This window comes from Anguilla rostrata, chromosome 16 (assembly GCF_018555375.3).
Source record: "Anguilla rostrata isolate EN2019 chromosome 16, ASM1855537v3, whole genome shotgun sequence".
NCBI lineage: Eukaryota > Metazoa > Chordata > Actinopteri > Anguilliformes > Anguillidae > Anguilla > Anguilla rostrata.
This window is the reverse complement of record NC_057948.1, coordinates 11474645-11487721: the sequence shown is the minus strand read 5'-3', so window position 1 is coordinate 11487721 and position 13077 is coordinate 11474645. Positions and strand designations below refer to the sequence as shown.

Here is a 13077-nt window from a genome sequence, read left to right as displayed (position 1 = left end):
TGGCCGTTTATGACTCCTCAGTGTGGCCTACCAAACTTATTCCCTGGATGCAGAGTCATTGGAAGCCCACTGTGCCTTTTAACTTCAGGATTTCATTAGTTTGCCAGTTACTGGGTTACTGAGATGGCTCTTCAGTGTTGTCCATAGCACTTAGTTGTAGAAATACATTTTTAAAGCTTGGAATTACAGATGATTCATCCTTTGATGTCAGCCATTTATAGCACCGCGCTGTAAAACGATGCAACCGAACCAACGTTTATTTCATTATTTCCCAGAACAGACCGCTGCCTGCACTCCACTGTCTGCACCCTGCATAGACACCGCAGCTCACCGCACAGACACACACATCACAGAGCAGTCCAGATCCCGCACGGCCAAGACACCCCAATTAGATGGAGAGATGCCAAAGGCTCTCCTTTAAGTAATCTACCGCAGGTGGAACTTGTTTAACCGAATCTTCATTTTTCTGAGGTATTTGCAGCAGGTGTATGTTCATCTGTAATCCGGCCCAAAAAAAGAAGTGAAATTGCAGATGGGAATGCCTCGGCATTGTCCTGCTAAAAATGAGCTGGTGAGTGGGGAGACGGGCTTGCTTTCTATCCTTGCACTCACCCTTTAATTGTCTCTAAAACTCTTCTGCCCTTTGCCTGCTCTCGACTAGACGTGTTTTTTCTTTCTTTCTTCGTGATGAATTGATTTCCACGTTTCTGACGGAGAGGGCATCTCACCTCCTATTCGCTGTCAGTCAGATTTATGAGTATTATTAATATTCCCTCTCAGAGGACGGGATTAGTTGATAATAGGACGCGGAGTGCGGGCTATCTAATGCGGCTGAAAAGAGGCTTTTCGGTCTTAATCACAGTAGCTGTCCCTGCATTCATTTAATTCAGGAGGTTCTCAAACTACTTAATTTCAGGGCACCCTAAAATGCCCCCGTCTCATTAAAACGATTAGAGATTGACACCTTTACATGACACCCTCCGCAGGCAATGCTGCAGAAGGTATTTAACAAGGTGGTACATGGAAGTGTGTTCACCTGCTGATATCATTGTATCATGGGTCTCTATAATACATGTAGCTATTTAGTGCAAATGTAGTCCTCTTGAGTATTGCCAACTCCAGCCCCAGACCCAGACTGTCCCCCTGGTAAAACACTGCCCCCAGTGGTAGGGTGTGTGTACTGATACAGTCAGTCAAAACCATCAACGTGGCCACATATTGGTGGCTAATCTGACTTTTGATTCTACCTGCGACTGGGTCTCCATGGAGACAGCCACTGTGGACTTAGGTGTCAGATCTTTAATTCTGAATTGTTTCAGTATCAGCAAACACAAATGAGAGGAGCTTATTCAGTAGGTTTCATTGGCTACGTGCTTTAATCATTATAAAGGGATCTTCTCCAATGCATTCTATTTAAAATTCATAATTTTCACTCAGTTACAGCCTCCTGCATTAAACACAACGCAACAGACTGAAAAGGACAGAATAAACTTCCTCCCACTGTTCAGTCCCAATAAAGCAATTCTTTAAAAGCTTGGGAAAAAATATTTTTAGGGAGCCAGAGAATAATTTTCTCAGATCTCTGAACGCGCATATCTTGTGTTTATTGTAGACCCCATAAGCACCAACAGCGACGTGCAAGCCTTTATTTTGGTTTTGGACCTTAGGTAGGTCTAATATAATTTCATATATTTATAAGATAATAGAATAGATACGCTTTAATAACACACAACAGCAATATGAAACACAATATCAGGGGCATTACCATGTGTACGACGGAAATGAGATTTTATTTGTGTCCAGTAATGTTTTGCATCCACAGATATTTTCCGCTGTAATCAACATCAGTCTTCTCTTTTAGAGAGACGGACTGAATGGCAGAGGATATTACACTGCAACACCTCTTTCATATCCTCTATTCATCTTCCCAACCTGGGCAGCCCCATTTAATATTAGAAACGCACACAAACACGCACAAACACACACACACACACATACACGCACGCGCACACACATGCACATACACGGCTTAGATAATCTCTATTCCATCTGCAAAAACCAAACAAACTTCACATCCAAAAACAGCCCCACAAGCAAGACTGAATGGTTTCAAAAGTAATTAAATGTAACTGCGAAATAATGAAAAAGAGAGTGTGTACAGTAGCTTCATACATATTTACAACTTAACCCAAGCCATATTTATTTTCTGAATCATGGCTAAGTTTGTGCCAAAGCACAGGGAGTACTGCTCTTCCACACACAGCATAGAAGATCAAGACTGATGCAAATCACTTTAACCCGACAGATGAACGGTAGATCCCGCAAAACAGAAAAAAGACCAGAGTACACACAGACACAAATTTAAGGTCTTCTAACAAATCAATATTTGCCCAGGATATCATCTTACAGTTCTTTAAAAAAAAAAAAAATACAAGAAGCAAAAAATATAAATCATGATAATATTGGACCGATTAACAAATTATTTTCACAACCTGAAATATGATATAAATTTTGGCACACGAGTCTCTATGAGAAACGTGGTGAATTCCCAAAAGGCCGTTCCCTCGGGGTCCCCGAAATCATCCGCATTTCACTTTAGTTAGCAGATAGGCTAGCCAGATGAGATCTGAATCTGCATTGAAATAAAATGAAGAAAAAACATTTGTATTACCTTCATCGTCTCACTTTGTAGCCCCAGTGCTGAATTCCTGGAGTACTGGAGAGTCTTGGTCAGAAAGAGTGATGCAGAGAGAGAGAGAGAGAGAAAGAGGGAGAGAGAGAGAGAGAGAGAAAGAGGGAGAGAGAGAGAGAGAGAGAGAGAGAGAGTAGGAGAAAGAGAGTGTGGGGGGGGGGCTGTAGTAGAGGGGAGTGGAGTTTCTTGATGCAGTCTGAGCAAGGGTTGAATGTTAATGAACAAGTGGGAGGTCTTCCCCAGCGCGTTACAGGGGAGCACATATGCTGTTCGTGTGCCCCGCGCACTCCGCCCAATCACGCCCCTCCAAATACAGCCGACTCAGCAGGACGGAGAGGCGCTCGGCTGCTGAGGCAGACTCCTCTGCCCCACCTTACCCGGGGGAGGGGGGGGGGGGTGACGCACGCTCCCCCCTCGGTGGCTCCTGGCCGGAGCATCTAGGTGTCCCGCTTGGGACAGGCGGTGAAAACACCAAAGGGAAATTGACAGTGCTTCTGTTAAGAAAAAAAGAAAGAGTCATTTTAGACTCTCATCTGGGCAGAAAGAGGCTGACAAAAGCTGAGAGCAGATCTATATTTTTTGACACATACAGATGGCCTATCAAAGAGTCGTTCTCAGATAAGACAGATGCGTGAATATGCTTGCGCAGATAACAGAAAAATGCAGACGTAGTGACGGGCACAGAGGTGAGCATCCTTAGTGATGAAATAGCTTTTTTTCGTTTTCCCTGTAGCGTCTGTGCTGCCAGCCACGGGGAGCGCACGTGACGGGCTCAGCCTCCGCAGTCTGCCGCTGCATTATTTATCACCGCTGGCGGGACGTTACAGCCGGTTTCTGCAGGGCAGGGTCCAGCGCGCGGCATGGAACTGCTTGGGCTGTGAGCGCTCCACCCCCGCGCGCAGACACACAGCACCGTTTCCCCATTTATTTTGGAAGAAAATGGCTATTAGATCTTTTGCAGATATTTTTTTGCTTTCTACGTTGGTGTTCCTTGGATTTTTTCACGATCCGAAAAATGCTTGCGCGTGAAGAACCTGACTTGTGGAGCTGGGTGTGTACGATCGTAAATGATTGAAACGCTGTCTGAAAGGTTTACAACCAACGCACTCGCGCAGGGAGGCTGTTCTTCCCCATAACGTGAATAAGTGCCCTCTAGTGTCCGATTGGTGTATACATCTCCTGTGTGCTGTATTTATGCCTCTTAATTTTATTCCTGCAGAACGCTGTTCTTGTGTTCCTGTGTGAATTGTTTAGTCTGTGAATTGGTAGTTGCTTGGAACAGAAATGCAAACATACCCTCCATGATCTGAATTGCCCAAAAAGCCGTTGCCTATGCAGTATGCACTCATTTATTGACAACCATGCAATATCAATATATTCCAAATTCTATGCTTATATTTCTGACATTACTTGCTTCTGGGAATTTATTTCATATAGTCAAGGCATGGTTGGGATTTCAAACCTTTTCCCTGCAAAACTGCATATTTATCTGGAAAAATGTTCTTTAAAACTTATTGTGTCATAAAAATTCACACGTTACCTGGCGCCCTTCCATTCCAGGAGTACAGCTTCTTTGCTGATGTGAAATAGAAAAATTTTAAAAACGCATTTTCATCATCGGTACGGTCTGATTTAGTTTGGTGTAGGCTCCTTGGCCACACATTATTTAATGTTAACTGATTACATCTCAAAAGTGCACAGGGAGATGCAATAATTCTGCACCATTCCTGGGTTTGCCAGCTTGACCGTGTGTTCGGATTGACATCTGAAGCGAAGCTCACACGAATCATGAATAACGTAAGTGGAGTTTCCACCATTTCTACATGGCGCAGTTGCAATCATCACATTTTAAGATCTGTATAAATCCCAAAGGAGATTATATTCCCATTACTGTAGATGTTATTACATTTCCGTGCTGGTGCTCTGGTACTGTATGTTTTGCATTGGCAGTCAGTTTACACGACTGTGTAATCGCTCTCTGAAAATGATCATTAAGAATTGCATTTATGCAGTCCATTTCATTGCTGTTTAAGGACCTCATAAGGTTTTATTAAATACAGTGATATGTAATGTTTCTGATGTGCTGTAGCTTGCATTGGCTTTCAGTGAAACAAATTTTTTGAGGTGTCCTATTTCCTGTCCTGCAGGGATTATTGATGTTTCTGCTTCAGGTTCTACTGTAGCCATATAGGAATCGACCCTCAGCAAGGGAGCAGCCAATCAGGACTAGTAATGAAAAAATCAATAAATTAATCAATCAGACAGCCAATCAATCAATCAACCAATCAATCCTGAATTTTATGAGCTAAGATTTTCTCTTTTCGGCTACATCATGAGGTTAAAACACATTTTTTTGTGCATAGGTTTTCTTTTTTACTACTAGAATTCTACAAAAAATACGGATAGCTCTTTTAACAATATTAACAGGTTGCATTTTATTGTCAGTACGAAAGCAGACATAAACAGACAGGTTGCGGAAAATAGCCTCATACCAGGCTTTCTTGACAAGTTATTTCACCATGTCCTCCTATAACTGACCCCTAGGGGGCAGTGTCTGAGTACTGATACAGAGAAGAGTGGCGAGTCCCCAACTTGCGCAGTCATTACAAGGTAATGCACAGCCTGCGGGAGAGAAACTACAGTCGACACATCTCTACTTTCACTGTCACACCCCCCTCCCTCTCCCTCTCTCTCTCTCTCTCTCTCTTTGTCTCTGTCTGTCTCTCTCTCTCTCTGTTTCTCTCTCTCTCCGTGTCCCCAGGATGTCCTGGAATATCGCCTGCAACATTAACAGACTTAATCGAGACATTTGCAAGTATCAGAAAATGAAGAACGGTATAAACACAAAGGACACATGGTTCCACTTAAACGCGACGGTTAAATTTATATTTCTTAGCCAGCTTCTCAGGGATGCGTGGCCCTATTTAAACACAGCCACAGCCAGGTGGTCCTGGAGGGGGGTGTGAGGAATATTCAGATAGGGTTTCTCATCTCTCCAAATGAGCTTGAACTTACGACGTCAAAACGGCTCTCCCCCGGTGTGGGGGCCTGCTCTGCGTCTTTGCACACTTTGTGTTTAGATTGAATTAATGTACAATAAGTGCTTTGGGGTCCTCATTGTTGCCAGGTAACCAATGAAAGAGGACGGGGTTACTGGTTAAAGCTTTGTGTTACCTGTCCCCTGATGGGCCACCTGCGCTTGCGGGTTTTTTTTACCTACCCCCCCCCCCCCCCCACACACACACAATTCCAGGAACCTTGACCTTCAGTTTACTGGGTGCTAGCTAAAGGACGATTTCCACAACCCTGCAGGAGGAAAAAGTCATTGTCAAGGTAACAGCCAAGGCATTCCAGAGTGTAGTCATCTGTCATAAGAGAGATGGGACGCGGAGGGAACAGACACACAGCTGTTACTAATAAGGCTGTTTGTCAGAGAGTGACGTCATCTCCCATTTCGGCCAAAGGCACTGATAATATTCGGGAGATTGAGTTTTGCACTGGGGATGCTTAGCATAGTTCACTTGTCTGAATGGCGCCTATCTCTGTCCATCTGGGATGTCCTCGTGGAAAAGATCCTCATGTAGTGATAAAAAGCACAAATTTGAACTTTAATTAATTTGTCTTCCGCACAGCTGTAATGACTCAAATTGTCAAAACTGTATTGTTTATGTTCACCTGGACTGGCAGCATTGGTTATGTTTGTTAGCTGATTACCTCATATGCATTTTTGACAATTGTAAATTATCTATTAAAAAAGAAACCATCGACGGTGTCTTTAATATTTTATTGAATAATTCAAAACGGCTAAATAATAATAATAATAATTTGACTGCAACAGCGATTGGTGTTAAGGGAGATTTTTTCGCTTTAACTTATCTCGTGGTATACAAATATATATTCATTATAAAAATTAATTCATGTACATTAATGTTTATTTTTCTGAAATAATTGTGAAAGTTGTTGTGTCAGCGACGCAATTTTATGAGATTGATAGGTTATTGAACCAATAATACACTCATTGTATCGCAGTCCCCCTTGAGCTCCAATCGCTGTTCCCAGCAGATAACGAGGCCCGCCCATTGAGGCATTCCCTTTGCGCCGCCGCAGAAGAACAGAAGTTTGTTTCTGAGCGCAACAAGTGGACGCGTCCCGTTTAATACCAATCACTTGAGTCTGGGACGATACCTGGCTTCGTCCGTTCCTTTCATTGACGACAGAAGGGTGCAAGGAAATAATCGAAGCGGTGTAACGCTGGAGCTTATTCAGAATAACAGAAATTAGTTTAAAATAAATATTGGTTTGCCCTTGCTAACTTTTATAGTAGCGCGGATTGCTATGCTTCTGAAAGCAAAACGTGCGGATTAAAACGCCACCGAGTTCGAGGTAAGATGCGTCTTCATCACTCAGATGAAAAACTGAAAAATGTGCTCATACTCCATGCTTAATGTGCTTCTCTGTTTCGGAGATACCTTTGAAGTGCTGTTGACAGATACAGATTTCTATAGCATCCATTGGCTATCTGACTACAAATAGCCAATTAAGATGTATTCCCCTTTTCTAAGTAGTTTTATTTACTCAAAGCAACCATTGCCAAAAACCAAAGTGTACTGATAGACAGGTCTTTGGGAAAAGGTTGTGTTTAAAACCTTTCCTAAACTGTCGGGTTGTCCAACATTCTCCCATGCCGGTCGCTCGTGTCGTTATTGTGCTCCCACTGAATTCAGTCACATATCCTACACGATTGTTAACGACAACATCACAAGTAAGTCATTGATACGGTTGTAAAATGAGAAGGTGATGACATATTTGTAAGCTGTCACCTAATATGGTTACGATTTACCGGATCAAATGGAATCCAGGCTGTGACAGTGTGATTGAGTCTGTCCGACCTCCAGCGCACCGGCACCCGCATAACAGCAACGTAACAGGATTGAAGAGCCCGGGGCAGCTAAACCCGATTTCCCATAAAACAGCAGAGCTGAACGTCAGCCTGGTGATTATTAACGACGAAGGCGACAGGAAACTGTAATCCGTTATTTGCAAGGAGGTGTCAGATTTTTGTTCCTTAACGGTACTTTATGCTGGTTCGGAGAAACCCAGATTCAAGTGTTTCCGTTTCCAAGGATGGTTTTGATTAGGAGCAAGAACGCGTTAGAATATTTAAACTGTTAAAAAAAACAACCAAGCGCTGAGATATCAAATTGACATCAATTTGGGAATGAATATCTGTTTCAGTCTCTGTTTTAACAAGGAAAGTATGAGAGAGTGCCCGTACGGTCGCTTTTTACCAGAGGTCTTTAATTTGTAGGGGCATAATTTGAGATTGAAATATCAATTTCAAGTAAGCATGCGCCAAGTTACTATTCTGTTAAAATATGACGACTGGGCATGCTATGTGAATAATGGGATATAGTCCGTGACTCACCGTTTGGCCTCGCCTTGATCTCTCTCTCTCTCTCTTTCTCTCAAGCACAAGATAAAGTGAAAATGGCACCAATAGTTTAAAAGTCAATGTTTGAGTTTGCAGCTGTCTATTACTGTTCACAAAATTCAGAGACGGTGTCTGACTGTATGCACTGTGTTCAGGATATGCTTCTGAGCACATGTAGGCTAATTTATTAGGCTAAACCAAAACCATCAGCTAAAGTAGCTGGATTAATTACAGCACGTGAGATTAGAACCCACCCGTTAAGGAACGTATTGGATACTAATACATATCCGCTAGCTGAGAGCCTCAAAAATGTGCGAGCATGATGTGGCTGACGCGCTGGCCAACACTATCTGTGGGCTACCAGTCCTGTGTCCGGCAGGCAGAATGAGGCAGAACTGAGACGCAAACTGGCTTCGCTGATGGGCATTACGACGCATACTGTAGGCTATAGAGTGTGGTCCGCCAGCTGTAGCCATGAGTCTTCTGTACACTCATTAGGTGCTTTTTCCCGGCCGTGTCTCGTTTTTCAGGTTAAACGACGAACATAAGTCCCCTATTTATTTATTTATTTATTTATTTCATTCGGGATGCAATTACATAGAAGAGGCTAGCTTGGACTTTATTCATTGTGTAGCCTACATAAATTAATATTAACTATTTAAGGCGTAAGATAAAAATATGTGATTAGAATGTTCTTAACTGAACATTCTAATGCTGATGGTAAGCATCACTACTGGTAACTGAAAGCTATGAAGTTCTAGAACATTGTCTTAGAATTTTGAAAAAACATTCCCAAAAACCTACTCTTCAAAGGAAGTATAATTAATTTTCTTCTGAAAGAAATTATCTGGCCAAATGTAAAGTTTACTGTGGCTGGTTTATATTGTTATGTTTCAGATCCGAACTCTTCCAGGCCAATATTATTTCCTTAAGGGACTGTCAGATTTCACTTTAACTCAATGCTAAACCTTAACTTCCAAATATAAGGATCAAAATCAAATTATGGGAATGTTATAAGCAGCAACACTGTTTCCCGTCAAATAGCTGAACTTCTCTGATCTTCTGCCTTTTTCTAATCCCCGCTGAGGAAACCGGACCTTTCTGCAATCTTGCGGTGTACGAACAATTAATTTGAGGGAGTTTGCGTTCCGGGTTCTTGCGCTGATTAAATCACAGAACTGCAGCAGCGCTTTGGGGTTTTGTTCTTGAAGTGTGTTTCCTTGGCTTTATTTACACGTGATTACAGTGTGATATATATCAAAGTAGTCTATATTTTGTCCTTGGCCAAAAGAGAGAATCCGCCAAGTTTTGTGCCATTTCTCTTGTACGTCTGCAAGAGTCTTGGGTGATTCCTGCAATGTAAAATTTTGTGTTGGATGATAGTTGGAGACCTTGCATGTGTTCCTCTTTGTTGTATCATACAGGGAGTCCTCTGAAATATTTCTGTCGCAGGACTGTCCAATCAGCTTCGTCCAAACCCAGAAAAAGACTTGTGTGGGTGCTGGTCTTTGATATTGCCTTGTGCCAAGCTGCTTGATTTAACGAATCACCACCTTGACTGAAGATCATGATTATCTGATTTGTTGAATCAGTTGTTTTAATGCTGGACTAGAACAAAACCCTGCACCTGCAGCCTTCCTGGATAACCCTGGAGACCCTTGCTCTGGTATATCTGTTTTTTTTTTTTGGGTGACATTAAGCCATGGCCATGTTCGATCATGCTGTAGGTCTGTGGTGGGATGCTTCCCCATGGTAACCTTTTTGCTGCCTCTAGAACAGCAGTCAGTAGCTCTGACCCTCGAGTTTTAGATTGTTGCTCCATTTAAGTTGTGATCGCATAATTATTTGTAATGTTGCTTAAATGAATACTGGTGAAAAGCTAAGTGCCCCCAGCACACATTTACCCACTTTAATTCAGTGTAATAATTTATCTGATTATGCAGTTAAATGCCAGGGCAGAACAAAAACAGGAAAGTGCTCTTGCGCCAGGGTACCCACCCTGCGCAGGCTAATGTCACTTGGACATTGTGAAATGCCAGATATAAACGTGTGTACACATAGGACACGTACGCATTGCACCTGTATCAAATCTGCATGTTGACACGCATACTCATGCATCCACAAAACAAGGCGGTCACACCTTTGTGACCTGTTCAAGAGGTAGACCTGTGGAAGCCATAACATTAACAGATCAAGCATGCAAAACTGTATTAATTTAAGGCATCTATCTATCCAGCTATGTCATTTCTTACAGCTGCAAAATATGAGAAAGTAAACAGAGCCTGTACTCCAAATAAATGAAATACAAACTAGGTAGGCTACAGGGTACATACCTGTGCTGCCGCCTTCAGACATCCAAGTCATGTAGTCTACAAACATTTTTAAGGTTCCCGTAGGTACATGTGCATATTAAGATGTAGCAGGATGTTAGCTATGATTCACTTGTAGCAAGGTACTTTACTTTAGCTGAGCCAAAGCAAACAAATCATGGCTCATTTGGCCTACTTCGTTCCATTGTTAACTCCTTTTGAATATTTGACCGGCTCTCGTTCAGACAGCAGTTAGTAGTACCTTCAGGTGTGAGCGTTATTCCCCCATAACAGTGATGGATATTTGTTGGTTGGGTGAACAAGGGAAGCCCCTAGCGTAGCCTGAAAACTCAATAGGACAGCATTCCATGTTCCAATTGTAAAAGGGACGCGTGCACCCCAAAGTAGTAATTACTTATTAATCACCATTATCAGCATCTGTGTAAAAACAATAACTATTCAAATGATATAGTTTATTTAATGTCTCATGAGCACAGTTGAATGTTGGGCAATTAGTTTGTTCATCATTTGACTGTACTATACTCAGATTGCAGAACAATGCAAAATTAGTTTAGTTTACTGACTTAATGGAACAATTCCAACAAATGTACTAAATTTGTCGATAGTTGAAACCAATTTAAAACGGAGAAATGGCCAGACGTGGCCATCAAAGGTGTCTGGCACCAAGTAGTTCATTGAACGCCTCCTCTTTTTGCATTCTTCATATGGGATGGAAATAAAGTAACGTTGGCTCAATACAGTGATCAAAGGTCTGTAGATGTGAAGGAGAAAGCCCTCCGCAGTGAGGATGTGGACACCTTCATCATTGTGCTCACACTGCAGGACCATCTCCGTATCCAGAGTGTTGTTGATGTCAAGCGACTGCTCAAACTTTTAATTGCATTTCATTATAATAAACTGTTAATGTGAAGTTTTATTAAAGAATGTATGAAAGTTTGTGTGATAGCCAGAAGACACGACCATGGTGATTTTCAGCCTAATTACCTTTTATTAACTCTGAGCTCACGTCTCACACAATTAAAAAATATTACCAAGTAAGCGTGACCTTCATTTCGTTTTTGTCAGAGATTCTGAAATGATGAAAATGCTGAAAATCAGGCTTGGCCTGCTATTACCAATTCAAGTCTACTGCCAGCATCCTTTACATCGCTAAATGTAGCGGACGCTGTGCTTCCCTCAGTGCGTGTTTCTGTCGGTCATAGGGGTGAGCCGTAGGTCTCCACGTGAGGTGGAAGTGCGGGAGATTAGTGCTGAATGCAGCGAATCAGACAGGGCCGGGCCGGGCAATTCAGCGCACAATCCAGCCCGATTGATTTATTGGCGAGGTTCAGCGATTGACAGGCGGTTTGTCCTGCCTGTCGCCGGACAGGTTCTGGTTTTGCTGCTATTGTTAAGACAGGGCTAACCGGAATTCCCGAGCCCAGACTCCTGCCAAACCGAAATGGAAAAGAAGCTGTTGACTGTTTTCGGGGCGGTCGTGCCGCTGCATGTCAGCGCCGTGTCTGATGCAGTGTTTGATTTTTGGGCGGGGCCGCGGGTCGTTAGAGGTCGCGCCCCCCCGGGTTTAACTGGGCGCAAGAAAACAAGAGCCTTTCAAACGAAAAGTAAAGGAAAGCACGCCCTCTTAATCTCTGGAGCATATTTTCGCCCATGGTGTTCATTGGCTCGTTGGAAATAAGTACACACAATCGTGTGACAGCTGTAATTCTCTGTGTCCTCGCTTTGAGGGGAAAACATGGCGTGCTGACAGAGGGGTGCTGCCGGTTAGCCTGGTGTAGGGTGGGAGATGAAATGTGACTGAATCTTATTTTAACTCTTGAATTTTATGGGGTGTGTGGAAAGCGCTTTGGAATCCCCCCCGACACACACACACACACACACACACACATTGGTCCTGCTGCTTCAGAACAATGTCGACTTCCCTCCGCCTGTCTCAGTTTTAACGGAACGTAGCTACGCTCAGATGTAGCCGTCAAAGCAGCGGTTGCGGCGGGTTTCCGAGCCGGCTGGAGCCAGGGTGGGCTAGCGCTCATGGCTCAGGGCTATCCAGCGCACAGGGGTCGCATTCTGGTGTGAAACGGGCCATTGTGTCGATATTTTATGGAGGTTAAGAGGTCTGGAAAAAGCGTGGGGCCATATCCCAAAAAATGTTGTACCCTAAAACCAACTGGGGCAGCTGAATAATGTAGACAGGCCTGCGAACGCACCCAGATTTCCCTCCATCCTGTTGTTCCATTGTGAATGGAAATGTGGGAGTCGTGCGACTGCCAGAACAGACCCATCCAGACAGAGGAAGGGGCAGAAGCGTTTCTCATCCATGCGAAATTCTCTTCCTCGACTTTTGTTTCTGACTCAGTTTTTTTCAGTTTTTGTGCTGTGGGAACCACAAAACCACGTTTGCTTACTGATTAGAGGTGTAAATAGCTAATTATTAGGTAAATCGAATAAGCTGATGATGTTTTAGGCCTTTAGTTGAAGCAGCTCTCCCCTTCCCTAACATGGACATGCCTCTGCCTCAGAACTGCCCTCCTCTATTTTTATCTTTTATTTTTATCTTTTATATCTCTATTTATATTTATATCTATATAACCTTTCACTTGTTAACATGGTCTAAATATTCATGC

The 13077-nt window shown here is 42.9% G+C and overlaps 2 protein-coding genes across 2 annotated transcripts in view; one reads left to right on the top strand and one right to left on the bottom strand.

Moving 5' to 3' along the window:
- Positions 1 to 2961, bottom strand: part of LOC135242030 (synaptic vesicle glycoprotein 2B-like) — a 44920-nt gene extending 41959 nt beyond the window's left edge. Inside the window, exon 1 of the mRNA XM_064312899.1 lies at positions 2672 to 2961. The gene's annotated coding sequence lies outside the window, so the exon portion shown is untranslated. The remainder of the gene's footprint in view (positions 1 to 2671) is intronic.
- A 3849-nt stretch (positions 2962 to 6810) lies between these two features.
- LOC135242625 (A-kinase anchor protein 13-like) overlaps positions 6811 to 13077 on the top strand; it is a 76363-nt gene continuing 70096 nt past the window's right edge. Inside the window, exon 1 of the mRNA XM_064313775.1 lies at positions 6811 to 7075. The gene's annotated coding sequence lies outside the window, so the exon portion shown is untranslated. The remainder of the gene's footprint in view (positions 7076 to 13077) is intronic.